The sequence below is a fragment of the Carassius gibelio genome, chromosome A6, assembly GCF_023724105.1.
Source record: "Carassius gibelio isolate Cgi1373 ecotype wild population from Czech Republic chromosome A6, carGib1.2-hapl.c, whole genome shotgun sequence".
Taxonomy (NCBI): Eukaryota; Metazoa; Chordata; class Actinopteri; order Cypriniformes; family Cyprinidae; genus Carassius; species Carassius gibelio.
Window position 1 is genome coordinate 29,454,651 of NC_068376.1, and position 19,462 is coordinate 29,474,112.

The 19,462-nt window shown below is 35.3% G+C and overlaps 1 protein-coding gene across 3 annotated transcripts in view; it reads left to right on the forward strand.

Moving 5' to 3' along the window:
- Nucleotides 1-5,062: 5,062 nt before the first annotated feature.
- The window catches only part of LOC128016020 (synaptotagmin-2-like), a 41,626-nt gene continuing 27,226 nt past the window's right edge, over nt 5,063-19,462 (forward strand). Inside the window, exons 1-2 of one of the 3 annotated variants that reach the window (XM_052600326.1) lie at nt 5,063-5,114; nt 5,349-5,453. The gene's annotated coding sequence lies outside the window, so the exon portion shown is untranslated. The other 2 variants (XM_052600330.1, XM_052600328.1) reach the window with 2 other exon arrangements.

Below are 19,462 nucleotides of genomic sequence, written 5' to 3' on the forward strand. Positions count from 1 at the left end.
ATGTTTTTTGAACATCGTTTTGGGCATGTATCATGCTAGTACACAACCTTACCAGAAATCTCTTATGCTCATCAAGAGATTAATATAGTTAAATATTATTACAAATTTCAAGTTTCGATTTTAATATATTTTAAAATGTAATTTATTCCTGTGATCAAAGCAGAATTTTCAGCAGTCTTCAGTGTCACATGATCCTTCAGAAATCATTCTAATATGCTGACTTGCTGTTCTAAACATTTCTGAATATTATCAATGTTGAAAACAGTTGTGCTGCTTCATATTTTTATATTATTTCAAAAGAACATTTATTTGAAATATAATTTTTTGTAACATAATACAAGTCTTTATCATCACTTGAAGTTTAATGCATCCTTGCTTTTTCCAAACTAGTAGTATATTTATATCTTCCTACACAAAGCTGCATTTTATTTCATTTCATTAAACAAGCTTTAACATGCCGCAGTCATTAAATAACAGTTTGAAGAACATAAAGGATCTGAATCTGGAACAGGAAGGAATCTTGTCAACACCCTCTAACACTAGCTCTATCTTTTCCATTTCTGTTCTATCTACTTTTTATTCCATCTATTTATAAAAAAAAAAAAAAAAAAAATATAACCCTTACTGCGTGTAACCGAGATCTGTCACAGCACAGCACTATATTTTTGCTCTTTTGTTGGTTTGATTGCTTCCATGCCTTCATTTTAGTCGCTTTGAATAAACCCATTAATGCTAAATGATTAAATGTAAATGAAATCCCAAAGGAATGCTGCTGGGTTGCTAGTGGGCGTTGCATGATTTGGAATCAATCATAAAGTAATCAAATAAAAAACAAGATCATAATGGTAAAAAATCTGAAGGAAAATGTCTGTTTATACAGTAGCATCTTGAATTACATACATACCCAAAAACTTACATTTTCTGAAAATTTTAATTTACTCTCAGGCCATCCAAGATGTAGATAATTTTTTTCTTCATCAGAACAGATTATGAGTAATTTAGCATTGCATCACTTGCTCACCAGTGGATCTTCTGCAGTGAATGGGTGCCGTCAGAATGAGTTTAAACTTCGTTAACATCAGTTAACATATTGTAAAGCCAAAAGCTGTGTGTGTGTGTTTGTAAGAAACAAATCTATCATTAAAACATTAATAATCCATATTAATACTTCTTCCAGTGAAAAAAGTCCATCCTTTGTAGACCTCTCACATCAAAATCCACCAAAATATTTGCTTAGAACTGTTTTGCTTTCAAACGCTTCATGATCTGTACATATTTCTCTCCTGATTCAAACGAGACAACTTTTGAGAGCTGTTTGGACTCTCATTCTGACGGCACCCATTCACTGCAGAGGATCCATTGGTGAGCAAGTGATGCAATGCTTAATTTCTCTTGACATGATGTTCAAAACAACATCTTAACCCTTCAATAAAATTAATGACACTGAAATGATTAATAGATTTTCAATTATTTATCAAGAAAGTCATCATAAATTTACCAAACTTTAACATGCACAGTCTTTCAAATACAAAAGCCAGAATACACATCTTGTTTCTAAAGCAATCCATCTGTGATGTACTGTAATCTGATAACACATGCAGCATTCCTCACAGAGATGAATGATGGAGCCGGCTGTATTGTATCAGGTTTATGCTGCTTGTCATTCCGGCGGCGTCACTATTGTGGCATCGCAGCTGGACAAACAAATGATGTTCAATGGATGTTCTGTCTACTGCAATAAGATTTGATGATATAGAGAAGCTTAGACAGCACTCAACTGAATTTGAGAGACCAGAACTCGATCAAATTTCATTGAGGCTTGCTGACAACAGTCTGACATTTATTTTATAGAATATGCTTTGCATAAACAGGCAGTGGTGTTTCATAAAGAGAGAATGTCTTAGTCAGGACCCAACTTGAGAACTAGAAAAATAAAAGTTGCATAAAGTGTTATCGGTGGTTGCTAGGCAGTCGAAATGTGCTAAGTGGTTGCTAAGTGGTCTGAAGGATTGTTATTTTAGTATTATTTATATGCTGTAACAGTATTCATTAATATTTTGAATTATCTTATATTGAATTTTTCTGTTTTAATTTTAGTTGTGTTTTTGTCATTTTTATTTGTTTTTGTATTTAAAAAATAATTTTATTCAGCTAAATTTTTTCATTTTAAGTTTTAGTAATTTTAGTTCTACAATTTAAAATTATTTTGTTAGTTGCCATTTTATTTCAGTTAGTTTTTAAACGTTTTAAAAATTGTAATCTAACGTTTTTAGATTAATTATTTTAAATCTAATAATTATGTTTTATTTTTACTTTTTTAGTACAAATTACTTTTATTAATTTTAATTTAATTTAGCAAAAATTACAGGGTGTTTTCTGGCTGGTTACTTTGGCAGTTACTAGACTGACTATTTTTATATTTTCGGGATGAGGAGGGGTTATTTTAGTTTAGATTTTACAAATTTTCTTAATGTGCTTCTTTCCATTTTTATTTTATGTTGATCCTGGTCTAATTTATTTGTTATTTCAGTTTTAGTTTTAGTTGTTTAAGTACTTCATCTTGCCGCAGCTAAAAATAGAATAACAGGATGTTAGACTTGTCAAACCTTAATGAATAAGTGCACAAAACTCTAATAGCATGCATCGTTCATCTGGCTCTCCACAATATTTTTATGTTCAAATTAAGAACCGGAAACCACAGTAAATTTTCTTAATGCATCGAAGGAATTCTTGCTCCGTCATGCAGCCTGAGTTTTCTCCAGTCAAATATATAGCGCTGGCCAAAAGCTGCATCCCACTTTGCCAAAGGAGAGCATGAAACAGGATGACTTGGACATCTGCCACAGCCCGGAAGACTCTACTGCTGCCTCAATAATAATAAATCCAATCATACAGCCAGTCTGCTACACCTGTCTGACATTCATAAAACACCGTCTGACACTCTACAGGACACTGTGTAGGTTATTATATTTCCAATTTACTAAAGCACCACGTGCTTACTCTTTGTATACCTTACAAAAACACAAATATGTAAAGGGATAAAAACAATGCAGTAAATGGAATGAATTTTAGATCTATTATGCATTAGTTTGGTTTCTTTTTAGTTTATATCAGCATTGAACTGACACATTCAAAAGACAATTAAATCAATGAAATCGTAGAAAGTTACACATACTGTGCAACTTCAGGTATGCAGTTTGATTTTATTTGATGCTGCAAATGGAGATAGACTAAAAGGGGTAGGGGACTGAAATCATCTGTGAACTGCTTCTATTATTATGAGGTTCTGGAGTGTGTGGACGGATTGCTTTGCTGGAGAGTGTGTTCTACAGAACATCCCATCAGTCTTTAATAAATAATTTACATAGAGCACATTAATTTACATCTGGAGAGCAGGGGATGGAGTCAGAGCAGTGCCAAATTAGTTATTATATTTACTACAGACAAGGAGCTTTAAAATATGTCATTCATTTCGGTGTCATCAGGTCAGGCTTGTTCAGACTCAACCGGAAGCATGCAAAATAGATGCTGCCATCTTTGAGGCACCAACTGAAAATTGCAAATAGGCTACAACATACAATAATCTGATGCCAAAACAATGCAAAGAGTGTAATTTGGTGAATGGTTATGAATTATGACCTTCAAAACACATGCTTTACAGATTTGATATTAAGGAAACTCTATAAATCATGTATATTTATATTTTATGCCATTGCTTGTTGAAGTTGATAGCTGACATGTGTCTGTCAGTGTTAAATAATACCAAATAGGCTTTCCTGGATTGCTGGTAAAAAATAAAATAAAATAAATAAAATAATAATAATAATAATAATAATAATAATAATAATAATAATAATAAAGTTTACAATAATAGAAATGTTATTAAAGAGTACATGAAATTTGTGGTGGGAGAAGAAAGGCTATATTTGATGACATCTCCTGGTTAAAGCTGTGTAAATACAATGAGAACACAAAATTGAAATTAATAAAATAATTATTTTAATTATTTTACTTTGTAGAGCTTTAAAGACAACTTTACTCAACTTTTATTAATTTAAAAGTTTTGAATACGTTTTGTGAATTTTGTCAAAACGCTTGTTGTTTACAACTGTAAGACACGTACATGAAGCGGGAATCTCAGTCATTTAAATGTCAACGGTTATTCTGACGGTGAAGACGGTTATTCTGACGGCGAAGACGGTGCTTTTTGGTGTGTAAGTAGCCTACTGTTTTTTTTTTTTTTTTTTACTTTGATGTCAGAACATAAAATGATCTCGGTAAATGATGCAAAACCTATAATTTGGACTTTGACAGGATGATTTTTCGGTTCTGTTTACAATTCGATAATCTGCGATCCTCTTTGATAGATTTCTATGGAATTTAGATTTTGCTACACTTCACTAGCTAACTTAGCACTATTAGTTTTTCAGATGTTGAACTTTGATTCAGTTCAGTAAAGTATACTTCATAGTACACTTATATCAAACCGGGTAATGTTAACAAGTCTTACTGAACTAACTACAGTAATTACTTAAAAGAACCGGCTCATAGTTTTGGGAAGCGGACATGATTGCTCGCATTTCCAATTCACTAAAAAGAATCAGTTCAGAAGAGTCATTTGCTTTTTGAATCAGTCCACACTGGTCGCCCTTTTTTGTTTCAGCCGGCGAGGACAGCACAGTCGACAAAGATTTATTGTCATTATTTCAGGTACACGCTATCTTTATTCATTCAGATTCAGTACAGCAATCTCCTATCCAGAACTCGCATTAAATATGTCCTTTGCTATTACGCTGAAGATTCATCAGCACAGGAGCAAGAGAACGCATCCCCTGGAGTCCACCGCATCTTTCGCGCTTCTCTCTGCAACTCATTGATTGGTTACTGCGCCTCTTTGTCGCCCCGCCCCCTCGCGTTCTCCTCCGTTCCTTTCATCCTGCCTGTATTCATAGCTCAGCATACATGTAGGTTTTTAAGGGATGGGATGGGTTTCAGAGTGTGCCATGAAAAAAATGGGAGGAGTCTTTATTGAGCCGTGATTGAACCAATGACAGCTCAGTGCCGGGAAATACAGCAGTGAATCACCAGGGGCTGTGGTACTGAGCTATTGCAGGGTGTGAGACTAGTAATGTGTGTGTGTGTGCATGAGAGCATCTCTACATCCATCCCGATCTGAGCTATTTTGTGTTTGTGTGTCTGTGTGTGTGTATGTGTGTGTGAGCGTGGGGGTGCGTAGAGGATGACATCAGGGGTGTGCGTGTGTTTGCACATGTCTGTTATTTCCAACACAACCAGAAGAGGATAAACCAAAAGTCTTGATTGTTGTCACTTTTCTTTTTTCCCCCAAGCTCTCAAAGTGCCCTGCGTGCTCTGCGAAGTTTCCTTCCTCAACCCCCCTCTGCATCACCACCCTCTTCTTGGTGCAGTACATCTCGGATACACACGGTACAGAGGTAAGTACAGTATCCCCCTTTTATGATGAAGCATGCCTTTTATACAGTGCAGTTTAACATTTGAATGCTTAGAGAGGAATCTAAATATAGTCTTTCAGTCATTACAACGCAAAAATCAGGGAAAGGTGGCATACGGCAGAGAGGAGAGAGAGGAAGATCTTTGTAAGCGAGTGGAACTTTCTCAGCGTGCAGGAGAGTGCGAGTACGTAGCGTCCTAGTGCTGCAGTATCACATTACATAATAGTGGCCGATGTGCGTAGAATAGAACTTGAGAGTCTCATCATTTGTACACACAATATGCATCTCTTGATAACTCAGAGGTGTGGTCTGACACATCACTGCTGGCTCTGTAGATTGAGTATGCATGATCATAAAACACAACTGCAGCTGTCTTTGTACTTTTGAATGTTGTTATGACAAGTTTTATTTATTTTTTTGATTAGTTTATCCCTACAACATTTTCTTAAATTATTTGAGTGGCTATTACTAGCTGTTCTGCAGACTATTTACTTTTGACGTCCAGTGGAGAGCTCGTTACTGGTCGTGCGGCTGCTGGTCGTGACATCTTTTTGCTGATCAAGCTGTTTCACCCACAACAGGCACAGATTTACTCGTCCTGTCTGCTGGTGAAGGATGTTATAAACCTGACTACTTTGATGGGAAGTGACCTGCATCGTCTTTTTTTCCCTCTCTTAAACGTTTTATTATGTTTGCTGCTGGTTGGCAGGTGAAGCGAACTGCGCTGAGGTCACTTGCAAAAGTCAACTATTGCGTGTTGTGTTCCTTCTTGCCTGTGCCTTCACTTCTCAAAGACATCTTGGCAGGGTCGATAACAGGAAAAGCCAATTTAAGAGGTAATCTCATTGATTGCAGTGGCAAATAGCACTGGAGAAAGACAAATGCAGACAGATAGATGACAGGGAGGTGCCCTGGGCTGCAATGCTTTGGCTAAGTTCTCCGGGTCAGTCCTTGAGAGCTCCACATAATAACGGCACTCGTTTAGATTCAGAGTAGACCTCGCTCTACTCAAAACAGAGGTGAGACAGAGGAGGCATCGCCGCATTGGACACACTCACACACACATGCACACACACACACACACGCACACGCACACACACACACACACACACACACACTCTTGTGTGAGGGTTATGTGTGGACTCTGTTCAATGGAGTGAAACCATTTCCTCTTTCTGTAATAAATCAGTCCCCTTCTGCTGTACAGGAGCCGGTAATGTTTGAAGAGCATTGTCCCTTTTTTGTTTTACAGTAATGGATGGGACTTGGGTAATAATAACGCGGTATCAGGACTCATAACTCAACAGACTCTGAATACACCATCATTATAAAGAATATCTCGCTCATCATGAGCTTTGGGATATTGCATTTGGTTTACGTTCTAGTATTTACAGAATTTTCTTATTTGGAGTAGCGGTGACATACCCAAACCTCTTATTTTTCGATCTATATCTCTTGTTCTCTAGAGTGCTGTATGTTTTTAAAAGTGGATATCTGCTTGATGGTTCATGAAATCGAATGGTCTTTGCCTGCTGTAATCGTGTCTTGCTGAAATTGGGATGTGTTCACATAAAGCATAAGGGTCTCTTTGTGGTTCTTTTAATCATCAGGGTTGAAATGACCGTCGGTACGGATTCATTGTGTTCTTTTCTTTCTTTATAAGCGGATATAAATATTTTCATAAAAGCTACTGTAGAATACTAGGATATTGTTATTGCAGCAGGGTTAGAAGGACGCATAGCACAGTTAGCTATATGTGTGTAAGTAAGTATACACATTTGAGAATATATAATCATAGTGACAGGCCGATTTATTAAGTGTCAGATGATTTATTTAAGATTAGCGGAATTGTCTGTTGTAGTTTCTCCTTGTGTCAGTTTTAAAATAAAGAGATAGAATCGTCAAACAATGAATGATTTAAAAAAAAATTGTGAGTGAATATTGTGCATATAGGTGCTAATCATTATTTAGTGTTATTGTTTATTTTATTTTCCATTGCCCATCTTGAAATTTGTGCTAATATATATTTTCATTTTACTTTATTTGATATATTTTTTTCCACCCTGTTCTCTATATTGGGAGCAGCCTTTAAAATCCTGTATTGGTGGAACGCTATATTCAATCAAAATGGCCACGTAATATGTTTGTCATGAGGCAGTGATTCTCAGACTGTAAATTTTCCAGGTTCAGTATTAATGAAACAATCGATCTGTTTTCAGTGATACTGCACTGAAGGAGCCATGAGCAAGCTGTTTAAATTGGTCACATTTGACCAAGCTTGAAAAACCTTTCTAAACATGTTTTCTTTTTTTTATCACTTCCAGTTTTCGTGCAGCTACATTTCAAACTGCGTAGTAAAGGTGTGGTAGTATCATTTTCTCTCTCTCTCTCTCTTTACCTATCCATCCGTATCTTCGCACAGCTTTGATTTAACAGCATCTTCACTGTCACATCAGTCACTCCTCTTGTAATGGCTTCATAAACTCTGACTGCTTAACGTGGGCAATGCAGAAATGCAATTTTTTGTTTCACAATTTCGAATGTTCTGTCATACCAGCTGTTTGGGCCACTACAAATGTTAATTCACAATAACAAAAGGGCAGTTCTGCGGTTTGGTTTTAATTTATATACTAATGAATGTGATTGTCATTGCAGTGTTTAGTGAAAGCCAGAATACAGCCAACAAATTAGTGGTGTGGATTTGATTCATTCCAGTGAGTCAACTCTTTTGAGATTCATTTAGTGACAGATTCTATTACTTGTAATTCAATGAATCATTAAATCATTTGATTTAACACAGAATCATTCACAACTGAAATGCCAACTCAACACACAAAAATCACCCCCTGTCCATCAGATTACTCAGAACTGGTGATAGAGCAGCATCAAAGAATGATGTGTTTTTGACAGCTCCATAACATAATATTTAGTGAGGACAGCCAAGGTGCTGGGCTGGTAGATTCAGTGCCCTCAGGCTGCGAGATGTTACAGCATGCTGACTAAATCAGATGTGGAACACTGTGGCAGTGTTAGAGAACAAGAAAGCAATAGAACAGTTCTATGACATTGACCCTTTGCTAAGCCCCGCCCCCTTGGTTGCTGTTGTAGAACTGGAATGAACTGTGAACAGAATGATTTTCAGTAAAATGTGCTCATGAAGTGATTATTTTTACATGGGTTGTGTAGTGTGAATGTAATACTTCAATTACACAGTAAAATAGACTGAAAAGGAATGAAACAAAATGTTTACAACTGATAACATAGTGTATGGGAAAATTACATTTTATAAAAAATAAACAATAAAAGTTACATTTTAAATATGTTAAAATACTCTTTTATCATTTTATTTGATAATTTATTCAAAATGCAATTTAAAGCTATTTAAACAAACATACAGAACTTCCATTCGACTCATTACAAAAGAGTAAAATTTGGTCAACAATCTGTGGGATTTACTGAAGAGTCTTTAAAATAGCTCTATTTTCTTGACTCTTTTTGACTCTTGGCTAAAACTTGTCCCTTAATGATGTCATTATCCGTCAAACTGATAGATAGGCAATGACCTTTCTACATTTGTGGTTTTCATAGTTAAAAGTAAAATGGAAATGATGGAACTATCTCCAGGCTCTGGTGTCATTTAGCTTTATGCTAATTTGAGAATACAGAATACTGTCTTTTGCTTGTTTGTGCACGCTGCCAATTATTCATGCATTTTTATAAAACTTCACATATTGTATTTGCAATAGCATAATCTTGCAGCAATATCCTGTCAGGTGAAGCAGCGGTGCTGTAAAATGAGGCGTGAATGTTAGCAAATGGCTGGGTGGATGACTGTGGGCCACATCGCCTCAGGCAAAACACATGCAGACTGCTGCACAGCGCACAGCTACTGGTGCAGTGTATGTCCATCCCCCTTAGACACACACACACACACACACACCGCTCAGAGAGCTCTGCTACACTCCACTGCCATTCCTGACAAAGACAAACGGAGCTGAAGTGTATGTTGCTAAAGTACACAGTTTGTGTGTGTGTCTGAGTGTACGTGTGTGTATGAGAGGGTGATTATTCCTTAAAAACAAGGCTGTACTGTGGTACAATGATGGCATCAGAGAGCAATACCATGGTACTTTGAGAGATATGTACTGTACATTACTATGGTACTGAATGATAGCCATATCATGCATGTCAGAAGACTTATGTATGTTTGGGACCAATGTTATTTTAATATAATTTATATATTAATTTAGTGTTTTAGTCTTTTATTTTCATTTATTTTAATTAAAAATAAATCATTTTAACTACTGGGTACTTCCCCCTACGTTACACCTGACCTTTCCAAACTTATTAAATAATGCATGAAGTCGAGCTAGTGGAAGACAAGCATTTGTGGTTAAAAAGTGTATATACATTTTTTTTTTTTTGAAAATAACTGATAGTTTTGCTAGACAATACCTTTATTCGTCAGCTGGGATAGTGTAGAGCTCTTTGAAGCTGCACTGAAACTGCAATTTGGATCTTCTTCCCATTGATCCCCATTGAAGTCCACTATATGGAGAAAAAACCCTGGAATGTTTTGAGGAAAGAAAGACATAAAAATCTTGGATGACATGGGGGCAAGTAAATCATCAGGACTTTTTAAGTTTTCTCTGGAAGGGAACTAATCCTTTAAGTTTATAATCTACGTAATAATTAGCCTATATTTTATTTCGTTTAGTTTTATTTAGTTTTAGTTTTATTAACTAAAACCATATTAATTTAATTTTTAATAGGTTTAGTTTAAGGAACAGTTTACCTAAAAATGACATTTCCTGAAAATGTTCTCACCCTCCAGCCATCCAAAATGTTAGAAATGTAGCATTAAATCACTTGATCAGCAATGGATCCTGTGCAGTGAATGGGTGTCTTCAGAATCAGAGTCCAAACATCATCACAAATACGATTTTTCTTTGGAGGAAGCATTGCTATGGATTATAGACTCATATGTCATATATTACAGTGTCTTGATGGATTTGTTTTTTACAAACACACAACTTTGGACTCACATTCTGACGGCACCCATTCACTGCAGAGGATCCTTTGGTGAGCAAGTGATGGAATGCTACTTTTCTCTTCATGTGGAGTTTATTCAAACATTGCGTGCAGAATTCTATACTGAATTGTGAAGTTAGCTAATGTAAATGCCTTATCAGGGAGCACCCAAACAGTTCTGATCCCTGCTCAAGCTGATCAATACAAACGCGGCCATTCAATGCAGTCCCCAGAGACCCCTAAACATCTCTGATAGATGAGTTTTTATTGTTTTTGCACGTCACACTTCAATGCACTGGTTGAACCTCCAGTTAAGTAACGTAATTAAGCTCACGGAAGATGTGAAGCTTGAACTCTTTGCATGATAAGTGGGAGTGTTATCCTGAGATGAACAATATTTTGCACTTAATTAAAAACACTTTGTTATTCTCATTTCCTACCGCAGCTTTATGCATTATTCAGTGCAAGTTATTATGATATAAAATAGTATGTATAATTGCATAAGCAAACATCTGTTAAAGTGTGTGTACTGTTTGTAATTCCTGCATTTCATTTTCATGATATGCAAGCTGAATTCACAATCTAAACTATTTAAATGTTACAACCTAGATGCACCGTGAAAGTGGCATCTGCTGCAGACAGGTTTAAGCACTGTGCTTCAATTCGGCATCCGCTTTTATGTCGGCTCATTATTGAATGATCGATGATCCGTACTGCTGCATGATCAAATTACCAGCAAGAACCACAGGCTGATGAAACAAGGTGCTGGAGAGAAGGAGTTCATGTATTCTGATGCTGTAATAGACCAATTATACTGCTCTGCTGCCCCCTCCTGGTGCTGTCATTAGGGACCTACTGTATAATACGCTGCAGCCTTCAGTGGTTGACATATTATAAGTTGTAGTTTTCTTTTAAATGGAAATGCTTGTGAAAGGAAAATCTCTGAAAAAAAGAAATTCACCATAAAATAGTGGTTGCCTGAAATTAACTGCAAAAAAATATGTACAGATTGAAACAAAGTTTTTTTTAACAGAAAACCATGAAGTGTCAAGTTTCAAACAGGGAATTTTGGCATTTTTACTGTACCATTACATGAAATGTCACATTAGATATTTTTTTCACTGTATATAGAGTAAACAAACTTGCTATTAAGCAATTATCAGGTTTTTACTGTAGCATTTTTACTGTAAAAGTTTTACTGTTAAAATTACAGTAATTCTTTACAGTGCCTTGAAACCATAGCAATGCATTTTGTCAGAAAACTTTCTTAGAAGCAACATCCTGTCCAGTTACAAATGCAGTAGATTTGTAAATGAAGCACTGCAGCTTTATTTGCTGCTAAAGATAGAGAACACAAATGCCAGGTCATTAGTCAATGTGCTTGTTTCTCAGTGGGTCGGAGATTTTCTGGGGTACTCGCTCACACTGACCTAGATTTGGATCATTTGGATCTCTGTATCCGGTTCGGGGATGGGAAATTTTTAGCTCTATCTGTTTCTCCCACCTTTCTGAACTCTGCCAGCCGATAACTATTTTAGGTGTCTGTGAGAGAAATAAAAACTGTGTTCTCTGTGCATGCAGTTGTTCAAATGCTTGTGTGCCAGAGATTGCTTTATTAATTTGTATGCCACTCAGATGTCATTTTGTTTGTGTATGTATTTGTCTAATTTATTTATTTTTATTAATAAAATGTTACAAATATTTCTTTTTAACTTGAATTTATTTGTGTTTCAGTTTATAGTACACTTCAACTAGTACATTTTTCGCAATTTTCAGTTGGTTGCAAACTTTTCAAATTTTTGTTTATTTTAGATCAACATTTTTCTTTTTCTTTTCTTTTTTCCATTTTCTGCTTTATTTAAATTGCCAAAAACAATCTATCATAGTTTTAGTTTTTGTTCGTTTTTGTAAAAACACTGAACATGAAATTGTTTCAATCAGGATTTAAAAAGGATTTAAAAAGGATTAGGGGTGGTGTTGGTGCAGTGGATAAGATATATGCCATTGGTGTGAGAGACCCGGGTTCGAATCCACTGTGAGACACCAATGTGTCCCTGAGGAAGATACTTAACCCCTAGTTGCTCCAGAGGTGTGCGACCTCTGACATATATAGCAATTGTAAGTCGCTTTGGATAAAAGCGTCAGCTAAATGTAATTGTAAATACACTGTGTTGTATTTGTATGCATCAAGATCATTCAGAAAATGATCATCATATTATACACATATTCTGTGAGAATGAATACTAAACCCGACCTTCTGGGACTGTGTCTGTCTAAGCAGTGCATGCATGTGTTGAAGCCCTGATGCGAGGCATGTGAAAGGGCCTTTAGAGAGCGTAGATGTGGGCCAGAGTTTCTGGCCTAATTTGTTCGACCTTCGCGGGAGAGAAAGGCACTGCGGAGGAGAGAACAGGCTTGATAAAGAGACCCGCTCCCTCACTGTGAAGCCGTGACTCTCCCTGTGGGTGCTCGCCGTCTCTCACTTCAGTCTCATCTGAATGTAGGCTCAGATGTGTGCTACTGCAGCTAATTTGCTCTTATGGCTTAACTAAAGGCCTGCTGACTCACTTGTTCACAGTATGTGCTGAAAAGCTTGATGAGGGTCTCCTATCCTTGGGGTTTCCTAAAAACATAAACACTTGCCAGGGAACTACACTGCGACCTTTTGAAATGACATTGCGACCAAAATTTTTTTGAGGTCGCAAATGTATCACTGATTATTTTTGTACCTACCTTATGTTTTAGGCAATATGCTATGATTTACTATGAGCATTTATTAAAACAGAAATGTGTATTTTAAAAATACATTTTATAACGTGCTCTGAGCATTCAACACATCAAGTTGGCTTCAGCCCCGCGATGTGGGAAAGCTGAACTGAGCAGCTGGTTACTCACGATGTGTTCGGTGTGCACGAGAGAGCAACATCTCACGGACAGCAACACTGAACCGAGCTCTCCTTCAGGACGTTTGCGTCCTCCTGCACCTGAACGAACAAATACAAATCACAGTTTAAACAAACAGAAAAAAAAAGCGAAAGAGTCCAGTTCAGCGGTGTTCTGGTTCTGGTGTTCAGGGTGCATGAAGAGACGCTTCTCAAAGTCTTCTTGCTTTTGTACCAACAAATACATACTAAATATGTCAAAATACCGTCTTGGAAAGTGTGTTCGAAAAGTCTGTGGTTATGTCTTAAGTGAAAGTAAAGAGTTGGAAAGAAATCGGATGTGTATCATTATAATGGATGCATTGTCTCTTAAAGTGACCGCGCCTAATTTACTAGCTCTGCTGTAAGTGTCTTTAATGTATGAAAATGAAAGTAAATCTCTCACTGCTCTTGACTGAATTACATTGTAGTTTTAACAAGAATTTATCCACAGTCAAACCAAAAATATATTTGTCAAATATTATATCTAATATAATTGATTATATTTTTTTACTAGTGGGTGCAGGACACTATTTCATTTATGTAAGTGAGTATAGCAAAATACAACGAACTACGAAATACTAAACCCAAAAATTATTCATACTGTAGACTATCAGTGAAATTGATAAAAAAAATATAAATAAAATTATGGACCTGACCATGTTTTGCTTAAGTGTTTCTTTCTTTAATTGCTAATGCAACCTTTTCACACCACAGACTGAACCAAATTAAGCATTGCTTGCTTGGTAACTGTTCAACAAAGTATGGATATTGGTGTAAATATTGTCATACTGACAGTTGTCTGAAGTTTTGGTTGATTCCATTACATATCTCTCTATCAAAGTTATCTAACATTATCAATTGGTATATGTTCTGACACAGTTTAACTCTGAGCTCTTGTCATATTTTATTACCAATTTCTAAACTATAACAAATAAAGTGTGATAATGTGAGAAATGTTGAAGGTGTGTGAATACATTTTGGTTTGACTGTGTATTTTATTTTACAGTGAAGACTAAGCAGTGCTATTTTAAATTAGTTTCTGGACACCTACAAAAAAAAAAAACAAAAAAAAAAAACATTGTGTAAATAGCACAAATAAATAAATAAATAGACCGAACATACAGTAAATATTAAACCATTTTTATTAAACCAACATCCACCAACGGTGATGTCATGCCTTTGAATTTCTTTTAAATATTTATATCATTATATATACTTTTTAATAATTTAATTAATTATTTGGAATGTCATGCAAATTAATTTACTTTTTTTTATTACATAATATTTATTTTATAGATTCTATTTAGACATTTATTGAGAACCCTATGTAGGATGTAATCTTAAAAACTAACTGCATACAGCTAGCGCGTCCAGATCTGCAGTTATATCTGGCCACATCTATCCATCAGGCTTGTACCTTGCCATTTCTACTTTTCCACCAACATGCCAAAATTCTGACAAGGGCATCAGTGATATCAGGTTTACACTGCCACTGCAATGTGTTGGAAATGCAGCAGTGAGTTCAAATTGCCTGTGCTGCAGTCGTCAGTTCAGTTTGGATTAATGGGGAAATCAGAGATGACAGGAGCAATGGCAGTGAAACGCCCTGAAAATGAAAATTCAGATAAGAGGATGGAAATCACTGGAAATGACCCCATAACTTTTAATGACCACATCAATAATTTTTATCCTGTGAAAAGAGACCATTGTCTTTATGTCTCCAATGAGAAATTAAGACACAACAATGTCAGATTTAACTGTGGAGCCCTTGAGAACGGGATGTGTGTGTTTGAATCGTTTCTTAAAGGGACAGTACTTATAAAAATCAGTACCTATACCAATGAGTTTGGATTTCTTTTTTCTGTAGAAAACAAAGAAGGAGATTTAGGATATTGTATCAGTTATTTAAAGGGTTAATTCATCCAAAAATGTGTTTATGTTTATGTGACAATTATGTCATTATTGACTCACCAACATGTAGTTCCAAACCCGTAAGACCTCCATTCATCTTTGGAACACAGCTAAAGATATTTTAGGTTTAGTCTGAGAGCTTTCTGACCCTCCATTGAAAATGTATGTACAGTATACTTTCCATGTCCAGAAAGGTAATAAAAACATCAAAGTAGTCCATGTGACATCAGAGGGTCAGTTAGAATTTTTTGAAGCATCGAAAATACATTTTGGTCCAAAAATAGCAAAAACTACTTTATTCAGCATTGTATTATCTTCTGGTTCTGTTGTTAGCGTGTTCACAGCACTGCAGTGTAGTGATGTCCGGTTCGCGAACAAATCATTCGATTTAACCGGTTCTTCTTGAACCAGTACTAGTATTTTAGTACTGATTATGTGCTATTGTAAAAAAAATAGTGTTATTGGTGCAGTTGTTGTGCTTAAGTCAGATTACAAATATATAACTAAAAGGCCAAAATTATCTCTTTTTTTCCATTTTGTGTTGGAAACAGGCTTCCATACAGTATTGTATGTCTTCAAAAGACTCATATCAGCTACTTTTATGATACTTTTGGGTCCTTTTTGAATATTGAAAACTTAATTCACCATTCATTGTAATTGTATGGAAAACAGCAACCAGCAAAGTCTTCAGAATTTCTCATTTTGTGTTTTACAGAAGAAAGAAACTCAAACAGGTTTGGAATGACATGAGGCGTACATGATGTCATGATTCTCATTATTCTCTCTACTATCCCTTTACATTTCAGCCTTACTGTGATGCAATCAAATGCAAATTTTAATGCTGGCACAAAAGTTGTTTTTCAGACAGAATGACGCACACAAGTTGCCTTTACCCATAAGCGTATCTGTTTCCTTAAGTGGGTCTGCAGTCTTCTTGGGAATGGTTTTCGTTATCAATCAGAATGACTGCACATTGGGTCTGTAACAACTAACCAGACGTGTGCTGAGTGTTTATGAAAGGATCTAATATGGAATGCCTTAATTTATCTGATCATTTATAGCAAAGAGATTATTGTTTACTAGGATTTTTTGTTTTGTTTTAGACTTGGGCCAGTGCTCTCTCAAAGTATAAGCCACATAAAATGACAGTCCTTGTAATAATCTGAATAAGACATAACTCTTTGTTACTAGGCAAATGGGGACCTTATAATTTACACATATTATTAGATAGGTGTTAAGAGCCTGCATTTCATTTTGCCAGAAAGTTCCTCAGGTAAATTTTGCAGATTTCTCATTTGTAAATAGATTTGCATGGCATACACTGTTGGATGTCGAAATTATAGTTAATTATTTGCATATCATAAACATGCCGTTTCTTTAAGTTTTGACTAGTAGTAATGCTTTTAAAGTTTTGTATGGCTCCTTGTTTAACAAATCATATCATTAAACCTTGTGTATTGATTTACAGAATTGGGCAATGGATGTTGTAGTCACTGTCTGATAAAGAGTGTGTAGTATTACACAGCTAGGTGAAAGTGTTTGAGCTTTGACATATCATCCACCCCATAATGAAAAGAAAGGAATAATATATAATATTTTGCTGAAGGAAAATTCATTTTAAATAGATTTATTTTATAATTAGGCTAAATGTTTAAATGATCATAAAGAGATTTATTCAATTATTTATTACAGGGCACAAGACTGTGACCATTTTTCCTGCTGGTGCAATGGTGTGACTGTGAATACAACATTTTAATAAAATTTATATTTAGATTACGGTGCATCCAGCCAGTCTCTGTTTCCGCTTAACGAAACCGCTTGATACGCGAAAATATGTGCAGACAAATGACGCCAATATTGAGTAAACAATGGATGATTTTCAAGCTAAAGTAAAGTTAAAGGCAGCTTCTTAAACCAGAGAAGGTTGGAGGCTGAGGAGGCTCTCTTTATTTTTATTTATTTTTTTATTTGATTTCTCAGTGTTTGCTAAATGTTCTGTAATTTAGCAGTCGATGTATAATACAGCATGTGGTGTATGCCATGCCTCATTTTATAAATTTTTGTTAATAAACATTTTGTAAGCTAGTATGTATGGAGCCCGGCACATGATATGCATGAAGAAATAGTAGGCTAAATCGTGTGCACGATTTACTAATTCGTTCCCTCAATGTACTAAAACGTGTACACGATTACTATTGCATTCCCTCAGTTTACTATTTCGTTCATTCGATTTATAAATTGTGCGCACGATTTACTAATTCGTTCCCTTTCACGATTTAGCAAATCAAGTGAACTCAATAACACGTAATTGTGTGCACGTTTTAGTACATTAAGGGAATGAATTAGTAAATCATGCGCACAATTTATTGCATGTCATGTGCGGGGCTCCGTATGTTTGTCATTGTATCTTACTGTTTTATTTTTGTTGTCCTTTTTAATTAAGATTAACAATGAATCCATCTTTTGTTTTAGTCTGAAAAAAAAGTTAAATGTGTGTAGATTATAGACCATTATCTCTTCTTGTAAAACATGACAACAAGATCACAAATTTGAGCACAGCTTATAATATAGCAAAAGATGAACTCCCGTCACAAAATTAACACGTCACAAATAATACTTCTAATAAAAATAATGGGTTGAATGCTTACCACTTTCGTTTACATATAACTATAAACTATGATAAAAGTTCATCAGCATGCATTGATTAATTCCACAAATATTGCAAGTTGCAACATAATCATGTGCTTGTTAGTAGCAAAAGAGCGAACAGTGGGAAGAAGGAGTCTGGAGCCCTGTATTAAGGGTGAATTGATACCTGTGACCTGATCATTTTTATGAGATTGAGTCAGTGTTTTTACAGCTAATCTATTATTGTTACCCTGCCATGAAACAGGATAATCCTGTAGCTGAATTTCAAGTGAAGTGGAAGCTTATCAAATCTAACTGCTTTGATTAAGAAACAATTCCTGGTTGTGGTGCAGCGTGATAGATGCTAAAGCAGGCTATTCTCTCAATAAAAGCAGCACTCCAGTGTGTTGAGAATGAATGAAGCTCTTCAGCCTTAAATACAGATTCAATTATAGTTCAGAGTAATAAAAATGTCATGCAAACCTTTAATACTGACTCATAATGGAAGTCTGTACTTGCACTGTATTTGACTTGGTTTCTGACATCCATTTCCTTTAATTTCAGAAGGCATGTGATGCTACCTTGCTACAAGGACACTATATTAAAATGTGAAATTGATTAAATTAATACAAATGATTTGGGATGCAATGAAACAATTTTTTTCAGAATCCAATCCAATACAAAAAATTCTGAGTATTGGATACAAGCACAGTGTTTTTTTTTTATCAATGTAGAATTTCTGTACCTCTGTGTGTTGACCTGATCATCACTCTTGTGTGTGTTAAAAACAATCTACTAAATATAGACAACTTTATTTTACAGAAAAAATTAGAATATCATAATCTACAAAAATATGAAATAAAAGTTGCTCTAGAAAAATCATGAATGATATAATTTTATAAAAGCGAAACATTTAGTGAAAATCATTATTTAGTGGGGAACAAATAAAAGTGAGTAAGTGTATGACTAAATCTGGTAAAATATTACACATTTCTAATTTTTGTTGTAAAATACATTTATGAAAAACTAGTCAGAAGTCAGAAAGAGCTTTATTGCCAAGTGTGTTTGCACATAGAAGGATTTTGTTTTGATGACAGAAGCATTGAGTACACAGAGACAACAACAACATACAGATAATAAAAAAATAAAGATATATGAATAAAACACACACACACATATGTATATATATACATATATATTAGTGGTCGACCGATATATCGCCAAGACCGATATGTTTTTCTGCTTGGCCAATGTGTTCGATGTGTGACTTTTATTTTGATGGCTAACTATTGTATGTACAGGGGTGCCATAGATGGAATAGAATAAAGAATAAGATGTAGGGATGGATTAAGATGGGTGGTATCAAAGAAATAGAAGTGGTATGGGATGTCATGTTCTTATTGCACATTGGGGAGAGCATTTAACTCTTCATGAGGAGGAATAATTTATTTAGTTATATTTATATAAATATATGCTGTAAAATTAAAAGACATTTAT